The 17,309-nt window shown below is 44.6% G+C and overlaps 1 pseudogene; it reads left to right on the top strand.

The window, feature by feature from the left end:
* The first annotated feature begins 6,140 nt into the window (after positions 1-6,140).
* Positions 6,141-17,309, top strand: part of LOC115083966 — a 50,902-nt pseudogene continuing 39,733 nt past the window's right edge.

The following is a 17,309-nucleotide window of genomic DNA, read 5'->3' on the forward strand; positions in this document are numbered from 1 at the left end:
AGATCACAAGCAGCTGCAGCCTGCAGCAGCCAAAGCGCAAAGAGCTGAACAGAGAACAGCTCGCCCTCCTCCCCCACCCCAAGTCCCGCAGATAAGGAGAAGACAAGTAAATATCCCGCAACTGCGGGGGGGGGGGGGGGGGGAGGAGGGAGGGGGAAGGCAGTGCTGTCAGCCCGCCCGTGGGTCTCAGCCGCCACGGGAAGAGTTTACATGGGCATCGCTCCACTCCCACTCCCAGCAAAGCACCGTGACAAAAGTGAAAGCCAGAGCCCTGCTCCCTCCTCCCTCTCAAGCCCCCGATCGGATTTCTTAAAGGCACAGGTCTGCCAGAAAGAGCAAAGTAAGCTAGGCAACGTGTCCCAAATCTGTTGCAGTGCCTGCCGCCTGCCCTTTGCGAGGGGGGTGACGGACGGAGTGTTTTCCTCTCTCTCCCAGACACAACTGGCGTGGGAACTTTGCAAGCTCTTGCGAGTGCAGAGCAAAGACTTAGGTGGGGAGGGGACAAAAATCCCGTCCGTTTTAACTGTGTGAGAGAGAAGTGTGGTAATGTGCGCTGAAGGCGAGTGTGAGTGCCAGAGAGAGAGGGAGACTATGTGAGGGATTGGGCATGTCTGTGAGAGGGATTGGGCGTGCATGTGTGAGGGACAGAGGGAGAGTGTATGTGCAAGAGAGAGAGGAAGCCTATGTAGGGGGCTGTATGAGAGAGAGATTCTCTACCCCCCCCCCCCCAGCTCTCCACTTATAGGTTACAGTGGAAGGGGTTCAGTGTAGAGGGGAATGGGAGAGCAAAGGAGTTGGGGCCTGTAAGGATAGAGTGAAAGGGGTCTGAGCCTGTCCCTCTGCCACCGGGGAAGGGGGGAATTGGGATGGCAGGACCATTACGCCTCGTGAGATCCCCCTCAGCCACTGCTGCAGCTCCTACCACCGCCGCCGCCTCTGGCCCTTCGTGGTGCTGGGGGGGGGGGGGGGGGGAGCGGAGCAGAGCAAAGATGTAGGAGGAGAGAGGACAAAATCTTGCCCGTTTTAATGGGCTTAACGGCTTGTACTAAATATTTTACAATTCCATTTCAATGTTTCCGATTGCATTGTTAAAATGAATTTTCATAGATTTCGATTTATTTTCATTTTGATTTAATTATTTCGTGTGACATTGCGTTGGAATTGAGCTGTGTCGTTTACCATACCTTTCATTTAGTGAGTATGGTTTATGTTTTTTCTTTTTTCATTCTTTTTCATGTCTAGAATTATACGGTTTACATCTAGACACGGATTGCTTCTTACATGGACAATTATATGTTGCGTGTTCTAGAGTCGGCAAACAATCTCTATATCTGCACAGACAATGGAACAACAAAAAATACTGAGTTCCCACAAGCATTGTGAAATTAACCATATTCGAAACGTGCGCTTTCTCTTTTCTTTCTTTTCCATTTAACCAGACTGAGCCACAGCAACGCGTGGCCGGGTACAGCTAGTAAAACAAATAAAATGAAGAAACATAAAGCATCAATTATAATAGCAAAATAAAATAATAAAATAATATTTTAAAACTACTGATAAATAGAATAACTTGTATTAATTAAAATCATATACTTTTTTCAAAGTTTTCCCTAACACCAATAAAATATTTCAAAACAGCACATATATCAAATAACACCCAATAATTAAAACTAATAAGGAAAAAAAACCCACCCCTGTTGTCCAAAACTCTTGATTTCCTGTCACCCTGAGATTATCAAGGATTAGGGGGGGCACACTAACTTTATCTCTCTCTCTCTCACATATACTCGCATGTCCATTCTCTCACACATACACTGTCACATACATAAACATTCATGCTCTTATACACACCCACAACTTCTCTCTCTCACAGACAGACACGCTCTCAGGGGGTCATTTTCAAAGGAGTTACGCATGTAAATGTGACATACTATCGTAGCAATTTTAAAAAGCTATTTACTCAAGTAAAGTGCACTTACTTGAGTAAATCCTATGGACAATTCAATGGCATATATTGTAGCAATTTTGAAAAGCCCACTTACTTGAGTAAAGTGTATTTACTCGAGCAAAAACCAGTTTTGCTCGAGTAAATGCTTTTGAAAATCTGGCCCTCAGGTTCTAAGACCCTCTATTTCCCCCACCCCCCCACACATATGCTCTTACTCCCCTCGTTTCTCTCATGTACACATGCTCTCAGTCTCTCTGGCTCCCTCACATACACACAAACATACACACCCAGGCAATCTCCCAATCATTCTCACACAAACACACCCAGGCAAGCTCCCAGTTATTCTCACACACACATACACACACACACACACACAGACACCCAGGCAGACTCCCCTCCCCACACGCTAACCCCCAGGCAAGCTCCCATTCATTCTCACACCGCTCCCCCCCCCCCCCACCCCACCCCCAGGCATGCACTTTCATTCTCACACACACACAGACCTCCAGGCAGGCACCAATTCATTCTCACTCACACACAGGCAGGCACCTATTCTTACAAAAGTCAGACCCCAGTAAGGCACCCATTCATTCTCAGACACAGATGCACCCTCAGGCAGGCACCCATGCATTCACACACACATGCACCCCCAGGCAGACTCCCATTCATACACATGCACACCCTGAAGGCAGAACCCCTTTCTTTCTTTTGCCAGCAACCTCAGCGCCTCTCTCATTCTTCTGCTACTGCTGCTGCTTGGCTATTAGGGAGGCGCCAATTGTTGCTACTGGCACTGAAGCCCGTTTTTCTCCCTTCTCTGTGCAGGCCCCACGGTACTAAAAATTTGCGGGTTTCCAGTTCCTTCATGTTGATCTCGTACATTGCAAGAACTGCTAGGGAAAGTGCTACTCTTGCATATTCCCAAAGATAACTGTTACGCCCGTCGGTCGCAGACGGCTGCGATCACCAATGCTCACCACTTTCTTTGCTGCCTTGTCAAGTCTTGGACGAGTGGCAGTCTCCGCCAGCCACCGCCAACCTGCCTGGCGTTCCCAGGACGGCATGGGTGCTGCTGACCGCCATCTTGTTTCAGGAATTACCTAGGCACGCATGCATGGGCCACCTTTGTACACGTCATGGCGGGAACCTTTGGGGCGTCCCCTCCGGATGACATCATCTATCTGCTGTACTTAAGCTGGCTGGCCCTACGCTTTGACGAGTTAGCAAGGAGTTCTCTCTTTGCTGAATTCTGCTCCATTCTTGGACTTCTGGTTCCAGACTCTACACTTGGCGTGAGACGCTCCGGGTACCCGCTCCTTGGGGGCTCTTCTTCGTCTCTGGCTATCCGCTCCTCGGAGGGCCTTCTGCCTTGGACTTCCTTCTATCCCGCTCCCCGGGATCTCTCCTGGAATCATCTACTGTGAGTACTTTACTGCTATGAACTTCAACTACACCAAGCCTCCTTGTGGGATCCTCTTCAGTGTACCCCATGCCTCGGGCCACTACTGCATTGTCCCCAGTAGGAGCCACTCCGGTATACCCTGCGCTGCAGGTCAGTACCGTACCATCACTACAGGATCTTCTTCCGGGTTCCTGCACCTCAGACTATCATCTCCTTACCACTACTGAGACACTTTCTCCGGTGTACCCCACTCTGCGGGCCACTACCGGATCTACAGGTCTGAACTACAGCTTCACTACTGAGAACTACCCGACGTACCCTGCTCCGCGGGCCACTACCGGATCTTCACATTGGAGGTATCATCTCTGGGGTATTCCCCTCTGCTCTGAACTGTATTTACTGTACCTCTCGCTCTGCGGGTTGTGCCTTTCTTCTTTCTTAATAAAGACTCTATTCCACAGCTGTGTCTGACACCACCGTGACAGCGCCTACGGATGGTGAGGCTTACAGGGCTCCTCCCTGTGGGCGGAGACACCTCTCACCTCGGCCCAGGGTTCACACCATTACAAGTTATAACAATAACATATGCTAATCATTAAAAATTAATTTTTTTTACCTTTGCTGTCTGATCTTAGTTTTCTAATTTGTTGGTTTTTTAATTTCCACCTTCCCTTTCTAGTTTTTTTTTTTTACCAATTCCTTTTACAGGGTCTTATTTTCTGTTTCTTCTCTCTCCATCTGTCTTCTTCTTTTCTTCTCATTCTCACGTGCTTTCTCTCTCACACATACATACTCAGGCTCTCATTCTCACATGCTGTCTCTCACACATATACACACACAGGCTCTCACACTCACATGCTGTCTCACGCACACACAGCTTTCACTCTCACTTGCTGTCTTTCATACTTTTCAGCTTGGAGAAGAGACGGCTGAGGGGGGATATGATAGAGATGTTTAAAATTATGAGAGGTCTAGAACGGATAGATGTGAATCGGTTATTTACTCTTTCGGATAGTAGAAAGACTAGGGGGCACTCCATGAAGCTAGCATGGGGCACATTTAAAACTAATCGGAGAATGTTCTTTTTTACTCAACGCACAATTAAACTCTGGAATTTGTTGCCAGAGGATGTGGTTAGTGCAGTTAGTATAGCTATGTTTAAAAAAGGATTGGATAAGTTCTTGGAGGAGAAGTCCATTACCTACTATTAAGTTCACTTAGAGAATAGCCACTGCCATTAGCAATGGTAACATGTAATAGACTTAGCTTTTGGGTACTTGCCAGGTTCTTATGGCCTGGATTGGCCACTGTTGGAAACAGGATGCTGGGCTTGATGGACCCTTGGTCTGACCCAGTATGGCATTTTCTTATGTTCTTATACATACACACTCTCTCTTTCACATTGTCTCTCTCACACACACAGGCTTTCTCCCTCACATGCTGCCTCATTCAAACACACAGGCTTTCTCTCTTTCTCTCTCTCTCTCTCTCACACACACAGAGGCTCTCATATGCTGTCTCTCCGAACATTCAGGCTCTCACTCCCACACACAGTCTCTCAACTCACTCTCACACACAATCTCTCAACTCGTTCTCATACACATACACACACTCCACAGGGCCTCAGCCTCCTCTTTGAGGGTTGCCACGGGATGGTATGGAGGCCCTGATCTTCTCGTGCTACCACAATGTGGGGTCCGAGGCATCCCTGTCATAAACGCTGCTCTGCTTCTGCAGGTGGCCGATGCTCCTTCTTCTTTCTGCCTGCGCAGCTCTGGCAATGTTTTTCTTCTGGGGCCGCGCAGGCAGGAAGGAGGAGGAGCACCTGGAGGTCCACCAGTGGCTGCATGGGCCTTCCTGTCGACTTTAAGCTCCCCCCTATAGCCCTGTGCCCGGGGGTATTGGCACCCCTACAGTACGCCACTGCCACAGGTCCTTTGTTGTTTTGGCGGCAGATTGAGGCCGCTGCTAGAGGAGCTTGGGGGGCAGTTTTTGCCGCTTCAAGTGGCCACCTCACCCTGCCTCATTATAGAGCCGTCCCTGGGCCTGTTCCTTCTTTGCAGCACGTGGGACAGGCTCCGCTCATGGCACACCAGGGCCTGCTCCTTCTTCACTGTGTGTGGGGTGGCACGCCTGAGCCTGCTTCATCTTCGTGGCATCCCGGGACCTGCTCAATCTTTGCCATGAGCGGGATCCAGGGCCTGCTCCTTCTTCGCTGCAAGCAGGATGGGCTTCAGGAGAATTCTGCACAAATTTTGTGCTCCAGAGTAGTGTAGAATTCCCCCAGGACTACGAGGTGCAAATTTGGAAACAAGGTGGACTGCTACAAATCTGTACACAGAAAATACACACTAGTAGAATACCTCACCTCAGTCACAAATGTAAAAAACAGACAGACTCTCATCAAATATTGAATCACAGATTTGAAATAGAAAGATGCAAACAAAAATATAATGGAAACCACCAGAAGCTAGATATCCTGTTGCTAGACCAGACCAGTCCAGCAATGAAACCTGCCCAAGGATAATATAGCCCACCACCAAAACCTTAATACCTCCATGATGCTTTACTCTCTGTAACTTGTACCTTTATTATCATTTTGCACTTTTTGCCTTTCTTTTCTTACCCTTGTGTTTTAATCATTCTGTTTATTACTTTGGCTACACAAGTAACATTTTCATGTTAGGGATCAGTGCCAGAAGAGAAGGAGAATGTGTCAGGAGTCGGGCCTTCACTGATGACGTAGTGATACGGGACGTAGAACGTGCGGGCTTTGTGACGTCGCGGGTGGGTGGATCTCCTTGCGTTCTGTGGAGGGGCGCGCGCGCGGCCTTCTTGTGCTCTGCTCGCGCTGGGCGCCATTAGTGGGGATACGGGGCGCAGGGAGCCGCCGGCAGAGTCTCGTCAGCGGTCCGGGGGCGCCGCGAAGATGCCGGAGGGAGACGCCGCTCAGGTAGAAGCAAGACCCTGCGCTGGTTGCGTTCCGTGCTCAGGAGAGAGTGGCCAGAGCACCCCCCCATACACACACCTTCTCATTTACTTCCCTCTTTCCTCTCCTTCTTGTCTGGGCTGCCTTTTTGCCCGTTCTCTTCCCTTCCTCCCTCCCCCTTCTTGTTTTCCTTTTCCCTCACTTACCTCCTCTTCCTGTCCTCCTCCATCCCACCTCTTTCGCTCTAGTCTCTTGCTTCCCTTCCCTCTCACTTCCTCATGCTCCTGTCTTCGCTTTTTCCTTCCCTGTGCTCTCTGACACTTCCCTCTTCTCTGCTCTCCCCTTTTTTTCCCTTTCCTGTCCTCTGCTTTCTGCTCTTCGCTCTCCTTGTGCCCAGAGATGTGTACCCCCATCTCTCGGGGATCTAGCTGCAGGTTGCTCTGGGAGCTGCTGGCCTCAGTGTTGAGCCAGAGCCTGCGAGCCCTGCTTTCATGCTGGCCCCTTGCTGGCGAATGTCTGGGTGAGGTGGCACATGGAGCACCCTGGGGTCTGGAGTTTTGCTGACTTCCTTATGTTTAATCTGAGGTTTGCTGGGCCCCCAGCATGATATGAACCAACCCTAAAGTTTGCGGGACCAAGAATTTTTAAGGTTTCTGGGTTTGCTGGAAGGTGTTTTGGGGCTGGGGTGGTGGGCAGTGGGGGTTTTGCTGGGCCAAGCTGTGGCATAGTGCTGGGATATGTGGCTGGACTTTTGCTGGGCCATTACAAAGTTTGAGGGATTTTGCTGGACTCCAGTGTACTATTAAACCCTTGGGGGATTTCTTTACTAAAGGTTTTCTCACATTTGATGTCAGTGGGAAAGATGCATAGTAAATAGGGTGCTTAGTTATCATGTAGCATCACTTTGGGCCTGTAAATCTGGGAGCAACTGTGTGATAATAACATTGTGCCAGGCAAACTTGATTGGTTCAGGTTTTATAGAGAACAGTGAGCATGAAATTATTTGTTCTTTTCCCATGTAATTCTTCCTTCTAATTTTTCAAAAACTGTAAGAATATAATTTTCTGTAATGTTTATACTAGCAGTTAAGATCTTTGTGTAAGGTAACAAAGGTATTTACTTAAAATAACATTCTGTAATTTACTGTAAATATGTAAAAAAGGTAAAGTGGTTGCTGGTTTAACTGCATGGTAGTCTTATTTCATTTGCATACTTGTTTGCCAAATCCTGAGATGTGCAAAGGCTGGACTGTATGTGGAAGTTTACCTCTCAAAATAGCATCTGCAGAGTATTTTGTTAAATAGTATTTTGACAAAGTTATCCCAAATGCTGGGTGTGCTCAAATGCTCATCCAGGGTGTACAACATTTTCATGAATCTCCTCCTCTTTTCCTGTTCTTGTCACAAACCAGATCAGTTGTGTTGATAAAACATCCAATGGAGGAATGTAGTTTTGGAGCCAGAGATCAGAACCTTCTCCATCCTTCCCATAGCCACTCTTTTCAACTTAGGGTAAAAGTGGAATGCTCTTTCCCCCTGACATTCACCATTCTTCCCAACATCTTTGCAGGGTTGGGCTTTCTCCTCTACCCCAAGTTATTTTCACCTGAGCAGTCCCCCATCCTGTCCCCCCCCCCCCCCCCCCCCCCTTTAGCAATAATGGTGTATGGACCACATCCCTTTCTTTAGTCACAGATGAGATGCAGTTCATCAACTATCCTGGATCTTCTCCCCCTCTTATCTGGCTGGGAGCATTACCTCTGTCAGATCCCCTATGCCGGCATTGTGAGCATTTTCAAAACTTGTGGGCCAGTAGTTCCTGTCTGCTGATCTCATGATGCACAAGATTTTCAGCCAGGAAGTACCTGCTCATGATTTTTTTTTTGGAAATAAAATGTGTGCAGACAGGACAAACCGCAGCTGTGCACATCAAGATCTGAGTTGTGTGTGGCCACACAGTTGCACAACTTAAGAGGGAATATTCAGTGCAGCACTAGTTGGCACCCTTGTGGTTAGTGTCAGTAGGGAGGCTGAAGACTCCATAGGCTTGGATGCTGAATTACCTTCTCAATATCAAAGTTGGTCCTTACAGAGCAGGGCTGAGGCATATTTGACAAGGCATGTGGAGAAAGCTTGTGCTGACACAACCTGTGCTGTAACCATTCTGCGGTGAGGCAGTGTGTGTGAGGTGAAACTTTCACTGCTGCCATTTGTGCTATACTTGTTGTGTGGTAAAATACTGTGGTTTCCTTCTTCTGTCAGTTCATCACATTTCACTTTAAAAAAAGGGGTTTGAGGCTCATTCCAGGACATTAAGGACAGACGTTTGCTGCCTGTGTTTTTTGTTTTATTTTTTTTATTTATAAAATGTATATTTATCTTTAAGGCTCCTGTTTGGATGTTATTTTAGCTGCCAGGGCCTTTGTGCTGTCATCAACAGCAGTCATACTCAATTCTGTAGCTCTCGTCCTGTTCAGCAGGTGGGCACGGGGGTACATGAGGGTTTTATGGACCATGCAACACCCCATGATCTCCTGGGGTTCCCACACAGGGGGGGAAGAATGTCTTTTCAAGATCCTTGGGTTTTGTTTTGTTTTTTTCTTTACACTCTGGGGCTCATCCACACACCAGTTCAGCAACACCGAAAACGGCAATCTGCTCCCACCCTTTGTTTAAAATAAGTCTGTAGTGAAAAACACTGGTGGCAGGAAATCCCCCACTATACACCAGACAATAGCACACTCCAGCAAAGTCTAAAACTCCATAACTCTCTCTTCGCAATGACAGAGAGGAGCACCCGGGAGGAGGTGTGGCGCTTTATGTCCGGATGGCATAGAGTCCAACAGGATAAACATCCTGCATGAGACTAAATACAAAATTGAATCTTTATGGGTAGAAATCCCTTGTGTGTCAGGGAAGACTGTAGTGATAGGGGTATACTACCGTCCCACCTGGTCAAGATGGTGAGACTGACAGTGAAATGCTAAGAGAAATTAGGGAAGCTAACCAAATTGGTAGTGCGGTAATAATGGGAGACTTCAATTACCCCAATATTGACTGGGTAAATGTATCATCGGGACACGCTAGAGAGATAACGTTCCTGGATGGAATAAATGATAGCTTTATGGAGCAATTGGTTCAGGAACCAACGAGAGAGGGAGCAATTTTAGATCTAATTCTCAGTGGAGCACAGGACTTGGTGAGAGAGGTAACGGTGGTGGGGCCGCTTGGCAATAGCGATCATAATATGATCAAATTTGATTTAATGACTGGAAGAGGAACAGTATGCAAATCCAAGGCTCTTGTGCTAAACTTTCAAAAGGGAAACTTTAATAAAATGAGAAAAATTGTTAGAAAAAAACTGAAAGGAGCAGCTACAAAAGTAAAAAATGTCCAAGAGGCGTGGTCATTGTAAAAAAAAAAAAACCATTCTAGAAGCACAGTCCAGATGTATTCCACACATTAAGAAAGGTGGAAAGAAGGCAAAACGATTACCGGCATGGTTAAAAGGGGAGGTGAAAGAAGCTATTTTAGCCAAAAGATCTTCATTCAAAAATTGGAAGAAGGATCCAACAGAAGAAAATAGGATAAAGCATAAACGTTGGCAAGTTAAATGTAAGACATTGATAAGACAGGCTAAGAGAGAATTTGAAAAGAAGTTGGCTGTAGAGGCAAAAACTCACAGTAAAAACTTTTTAAAATATATCTGAAGCAGAAAGCCTGTGAGGGAGTCAGTTGGACCGTTAGATGATCGAAGGGTTAAAGGGGCACTTAGAGAAGATAAGGCCATCGCGGAAAGATTAAATGATTTCTTTGCTTCGGTGTTTACTGACGAGGATGTTGGGGAGGTACCCGTAATGGAGAAGGTTTTCATGGGTAATGATTCAGATGGACTGAATCAAATCACGGTGAACCTAGAAGATGTGGTAGGCCTGATTGACAAACTGAAGAGTAGTAAATCACCTGGACCGGATGGTATACACACCAGAGTTCTGAAGGAACTAAAAATTGAAATTTCAGATCTATTAGTAAAAATTTGTAACCTATCATTAAAATCATCCATTGTACCTGAAGACTGGAGGATAGCAAATGTAACCCCAATATTTAAAAAGGGCTCCAGGGGCGATCCGGGAAACTACAGACCGGTTAGCCTGACTTAAGTGGAAGGAAAAATAGTGGAAAGTGTTATAAACATCAGAATCACAGAACATATAGAAAGACATGGTTTAATGAAACAAAGTCAGCATGGCTTTACCCAGGGCAAGTCTTGCCTCACAAATCTGCTTCACTTTTTTGAAGGAGTTAATAAACATGTGGATAAAGGTGAACCGGTAGATATAGTATACTTGGATTTTCAGAAGGCGTTTGACAAAGTTCCTCATGAGAGGCTTCTAGGAAAAGTAAAAAGTCATGGGATAGGTGGCGATGTCCTTTCGTGGATTGCAAACTGGCTAAAAGACAGGAAACAGAGAGTAGGATTAAATGGACAATTTTCTCAGTGGAAGGGAGTGGACAGTGGAGTGCCTCAGGGATCTGTATTGGGACCCTTACTTTTCAATATATTTATAAATGATCTGGAAAGAAATACGATGAGTGAGATAATCAAATTTGCAGATGACACAAAATTGTTCAGAGTAGTTAAAGCACAAACAGATTGTGATAAATTGCAGGAAGACCTTGTGAGGCTGGAAAATTGGGCATCCAAATGGCAGATGAAATTTAATGTGGATAAGAGCAAGGTAATGCATATAGGGAAAAATAACCCATGCTATAATTACACAATGTTAGGTTCCATATTAGGTGCTACAACCCAAGAAAGATCTAGGTGTCATAGTGGATAACACATTGAAATCGTCGGTTCAGTGTGCTGCGGCAGTCAAAAAAGCAAACAGAATGTTGGGAATTATTAGAAAGGGAATGGTGAATAAAACGGAAAATGTCATAATGCCTCTGTATCGCTCCATGGTGAGACCGCACCTTGAATACTGTGTACAATTCTGGTCACCGCATCTCAAAAAAGATATAATTGCGATGGAGAAGGTACAGAGAAGGGCTACCAAAATGATAAGGGGAATGGAACAACTCCCCTATGAGGAAAGACTAAAGAGGTTAGGACTTTTCAGCTTGGAGAAGAGACGGCTGAGGCGGGATATGATAGAGGTGTTTAAAATCATGAGAGGTCTAGAATGGGTAGATGTGAATCGGTTATTTACTCTTTCGGATATCAGAAAGACTAGGGGGCACTCCATGAAGTTAGCATGGGGCACATTTAAAACTAATCGGAGAAAGTTCTTTTTTACTCAACGCACAATTAAACTCTGGAATTTGTTGCCAGAGGATGTGGTTAGTGCAGTTAGTATAGCTGTGTTTAAAAAAGGATTGGATAAGTTCTTGGAGGAGAAGTCCATTACCTGCTATTAAGTTCACTTAGAGAATAGCCACTGCCATTATCAATGGTAACATGGAATAGACTTAGTTTTTGGGTACTTGCTAGGTTCCTATAGCCTGGTTTGGCCATTGTTGGAAACAGGATGCTGGGCTTGATGGACCCTTGGTCTGACCCAGTATGGCATTTTCTTATGTTCTTATGTTCTACCTTTGTTTTTATCATCTGTTCCTTACTAAATAATTCCTAACATTCTATTTTCCTTTTTGACTGCTGCCACACACTGAGCCGATGATTTCAAGGTGTGATCCATAAGTGCTCTCAGGTCCTTTTCCTGGGTGGTGACTCCTAATGCAGAGCCTAGAACCGTGTACATGTAGTTTTGGATTATTTTTCCTTAGTGCAATACTTTTGCATTTGTCCACATTAAATTGCTCCTGTCATTTAGATGCCCAGTCTCCTAGTCTCACAAAGTTCCTCACGATTTGTTGCTGTTTAACAACTCGAACCAATTTTGTGTCATCTGCAATTTTGGTCACCTTACTCGCTATTCCCTTTTCCAGATCATTTATGCTAAATAGTACAGATTCCATTACAGACACCTCCACTAATGACCTTTCTCCTTTTGGAAAACTGACCCTTTAGTCCTACTCCAGTTTCCTGTTTTTTTTTTATCCAGTTACCAATACACAATAGGACACTGCCTCCTATCCCATGACCTCCCAATATCCTGAGGGGTCTTTCACGTTCTGAAAATCCAAATACACTACATCAACCGGCTTATCTTTATCCGCATCATCTTTTCTTTGATAGTATTTTAGTTGTTATTACTATTTATTGATTTATTGTATTTTCTCGCTGCTATTTGTTTGTAAACCGTTGTGAAGGTTTTACTGATGTGACGGTATATAAAAACTAATAAACCATAAACCATGTTGATGAACACCTTAAAAAAAAAATCTAGTAAATTGATAAGGCAAGACTTTCCTTTACCAAAACCATGTTGACTCTCCTCCGTTAAACCATGTCTGTTTGTGTGGTCAGTAATTTTTGGTTTTTAAGGATAGTTTCTTCGGTTTTGCCTGACATTGATATCAGGCTCACCAGTCTGTATAGTTTTCCAGATCGCCCCGGAGCCCTTTTTAAATATTGATGTAACATTGACCACCCTCCAGTCTTCAGGTACTAGGGCTGGTTTAAATGATAGGTTGGAACAAGGAGGTAGGTGTCAAGCCACTTTAGCTCTGCTTCTTCCCACTCTGTCTCCTAATATATTTAAGAACATAAGAACATGCCATACTGGGTCAGACCAAGGGTCCATCAAGCCCAGCATCCTGTTTCCAACAGAGGCCAAACCAGGCTACAAGTACCTGGCAAGTACCCAAACATTGAATTAAGACTGGAAACTTCTACTCAAACTTTTAAGAAGAATTTAAAAACTTTACTATTTCTAAAAGCTTTTCCAACATGATTAATTATATATTAATTTTTACTCTTATTTTTATTTTTTTCATTTTTTCTTTCCACTTTAAATTCTCTCCATTATTTTATATAACACCATTATTTCTATTCTTCACATTGTAAATGTTTATCATTATTGTTGTATGTGAACCGATGTGATGGCTATGGCTGAATGTCGGTATACAAAAAAATAAATAAATAAAATAGATCACAAGCTACTATTGCTTATTAATTACTGTAATAGCAGTTTATGGATTTTTCCTCCTGGAACTTATCCAAACCTCTTTTAAACCCAGTTACATTAACTGCTGTAACCACATCCTCTGGCAATGAATTCCAGAGTTTAGCTATGCGTTGAGTGAAAAAGAATTTTTCCTCTCTTTATTTTAAATGAGCTACTTACTAACTTCATGGAGTGCCCCCCTGGTCCTTCTATTATCTGAGAGAGTAAATAACAGATTTACATTAACTTGTTCAAGTGCATTCATGATTTTGTAGACTTCTATCTGTGTGCTAGCATACCAAGAAGAATGATCAAGTAAGACAAACCAATGGGTAGACAGTGCAAAGTCTGTCATGACATCCATAATTGCTAATGGTTTGTTCTTTGGAGAAACAGACACATAGCCAGATGCTCACAACAAAAATAGTAGCGCTTTACAAAGTTTTGAAACATGATAGAAAATATTAAAAAAAATACAAAACAGGTGAGAAGTCTGAAAAGGGGGACATCCAGGGCACCCATCAGGCTGCAGATTTGACAGTGGTGCAAATGCGTAAAAGAGACCGAAGAGAAGGATTTAGATTTAAGGTAACTAGCAATGGAGAGCTCAAAACCAACACCACAGGAAAGTGAAGAGTTTGGTGCTTTAAGGGCAGGAAAAGAGCCAAGTGAGCACACTGTTTGAACTCCATTCCCGATGCAAAAAGCATAGGAAGCAGCAGGAGCGCATACCTTAAACTGTGGTATCTTCAAAGCACTGAAATATTTTTTCATTTACAAAAGTTTATCCAGCTGGCCTTTTGAGAATGACCGTGATTCAGAGATTTGAGGAATATGGGGGACACGCATTATGCTTTTTTTATTTCTACTATTTTGTGTATCTGATCTTAACATAGTATTGTTGGCAGAAAAGACCAAATGGGCCATCCATTGTACCCAGCAAGTTTCTTATGGTAGTAACTTCCGCTCCGTGCAGGTTACCCCATCCCGTATGTTAAGGATAGTAATACTTACATTCAAAACCAAGCAACTGTCAAACTCATAACAAAATGTATTGCTAGAAATATTTTTAGGTGGTGAGCAGCCTTCCTGATGATGATTCATACAATGCCGATTGAATGTTTTTTGCTTTTGGACTTTGTTGTAGAAGTAGTCCTGCACTTTATCCCTAATGTCAGCGTATCAGTACCCCGGACCATAAAAGTCGGGGCCCGGCGATAACTGACTGTCTTCAGAATACAATACCCTCCTTTTTTTCCTCCCCTGCTATCAAAGTGGAAAATGACGACATAGTTGCATCAAGACTAATTGGTTCAGGCAGGGGGTGGCCAACTCCAGTCCTCAAGAACCACAAACGGGTCAGGTTTTCAGGATAATCCACAGTGAACTTGCATGAGATAATATGCATAACAGTGGTGGCAGTGCATTTGAATCTATCTCGTATTCATTATGGATATCCTGAAAACCTGGCCTTAACCCAGAGCTGTCCACCCCTGGATTAAGGGTAGCAATCCCCCATGCCTTCTGTTAAGGGTACTGACTGCTGCTCCATGCAGGTTACTCCCATGCACCCTTTTCTTCATCATCATCCACAGGCCTTTAGCAGTGCACAGGTTTATCCTATGCCTGCCCTTTTGAATTCGTTTACCGTTTTCGTTCTCGGCGCTTCTTCCGGAAAGGCATTCCAGGCGTCCAGCGTACTTTCTGTGAAAAAATATTTCCTTATGTTGGTTCTGAGTCTCCCCCCTGGAGTTTCATTTCGCGACCCCTAGTTCTACTGTTTCCTTTCCAACGGAAAAGGTTTTAAGTTTGTGCATCGTTACAGACCTTTCAGGTATCTGAAAGGTCTGTAACCTATCTCCCCTGCACCTCCTCTCCTCCAGGGTGTACATATTCAGATCCTTCAGCCTCTCCTCATAAGTCTTCCGGTACAGACCCACACACCATTTTGGTCGCCCTTCTCTGGACCGCCTCCATCCTGTCTCTGTCCCTTTTGAGATACTGTCTCCAGAACTGAACACAGTACTCCAGGTGAGGCCTCACCAAGGACCTGTACAAGGCCATCACCACCTCCTTTTTCTTACTGGTTATTCCTCTCTCTATGCAGCCCAGCATTCTTCTGGTTTTAGCTATCGCCTTGTCACACTGCTTTGTCGCCTTCAGATCGCCAGACACTAATCACTCCTAGGCCCCTCTCCCAGTGTGTGCACATTAATCTTTCACCCCCATCACATACAGCTCTTTTGGATTATCGCACCACAGGTCCATGACTCTGCACTTCTTGGCATTGAATCCCAGCTGGCAAATCCGTGGCCAGTCTTCAAGCTTTCTTAAATCACTTTTCATTCTCTTTATTCCTTCAGGTGTGTTCACTCCGTTGTAGACCTTTAGTATCGTCTGCAAATAGACAAACTTTACCTTCTATCCGTTCTGCAATGTTGCCCACAAAGATATTGAACAGAAGCGGTCGCAAAACAGATCCCTGTGGCACTCCGCTTAACACTGTTTTCTTCAGAATAGGCTTCCTTGATCATTTTACACGGTCTCCTGCCAGTCCACCAGCTTGCCATCCACACCATTGCCTTAATAGCTGCTTTTATTATTTTGATTATTTTAAATTTTATCATTTTATTACATTGTGGTTTTGTTATCTGTTTCTTGTATTTTAATCTGGGTTTTTATTGTTTATACTTTGTTTTTTGGATTTGTTTTACTGTTTATTTTATAATTAGTTTATTCCATTGTTATTAAATTAGATGTGTAAAATGAGACTTCCCTTTGCTTAAATCCATGTTGGCTTTTCCCCTTAAGTTTGTCTATCCATAGGGCTAGTGATTTATTTTTTTATTTAAAGAAAAACGTCTAATATTTTGCTCAGCACTGATGTTGGCTCACATTTCTTTAGTTTACCAGATTACCTCTGCTGCCCTTTTCAAAAATAGGCATTACATTGGCCACCCTCCAGTTTTCAGGTACTGTGGCTGTTTTTAATGATGGGTTTGCAGATTACTAATAACAGGTCTGCAGTTTAACATTTGAGTTCTTTCAGAACCTGGGGTGAATACCATCCAGTCCTGGTAACTTGTTACTCTTTAGTTTGACAAATTGCTGTTTACCCTCACTTAAAATGCACATTTGGTGCAGTTAAAAATCATTCCCCGATGCAGGAAGGAGTTTTGCCTGCACAAAATGTGCGTTTTAAAAATGGGCTCGGTTCAACGCCCTTGCATGGAAATTCCAAGCAATTGAGGGCATTAAGCATTCCCTCCCAATGCAGAGAGGCGCTCTGACTGAGAGCGCATTTTTCTTAACGCTAGAAAGCTTTTTTTTTTTTTATTCCTGGTTAGAGAAAGTGTAAAGTTTCTAACACCAGATCATCCCCCCCAGGGCTCCCCCTCCAACTAATCTCGAGGGCAAGCGACTTGATGGTGCGTCTTATTTTTTTTAAGCCTAACCGTGGCCAGATAGCTGGATAAATTAGGAACACCCTGGGCTGGCGCATCCTATTAGGAAAACTAGGCAGTCGCCTTAGGGGGGCGCCGAGGTGGAGCAGATATTTGGCGGGCAGCGAGCAGTGCCTATCCTGCTCGCTGCCCAGAGAAGGGCACACTTGCAGGGTGCGAATGCAGTACGAGCCGGGGCCGCGACCGGGGAGGGGCGGGCGCAAGGTAGAAGGCTCGCCTAGGGTGCCTGGTAGCCTTGCACCAGCCCTGGGACCACCACAAAAGTTATGCTCCTTTACATTCTCTCCCATTCTGCCCCTTCCCCAAGGTTAAAATGTGCATTCAACCTGTGCCAAACATGCATTTTTAACTCCGGGGTAAGCACATTTGAACTCCTGGTGCAATTGGCATAGCATTAGCTTACTGAATTGGAAGTTAAAAACATTTTTAACCCGTGTATGAAAACTGTGCGCTGAAATGCGGTGCACGGGTTATTGCATCGTCCTGTTCAGTGTCAA

This window comes from Rhinatrema bivittatum, chromosome 2 (genome assembly GCF_901001135.1).
Source record: "Rhinatrema bivittatum chromosome 2, aRhiBiv1.1, whole genome shotgun sequence".
Lineage (NCBI taxonomy): Eukaryota > Metazoa > Chordata > Amphibia > Gymnophiona > Rhinatrematidae > Rhinatrema > Rhinatrema bivittatum.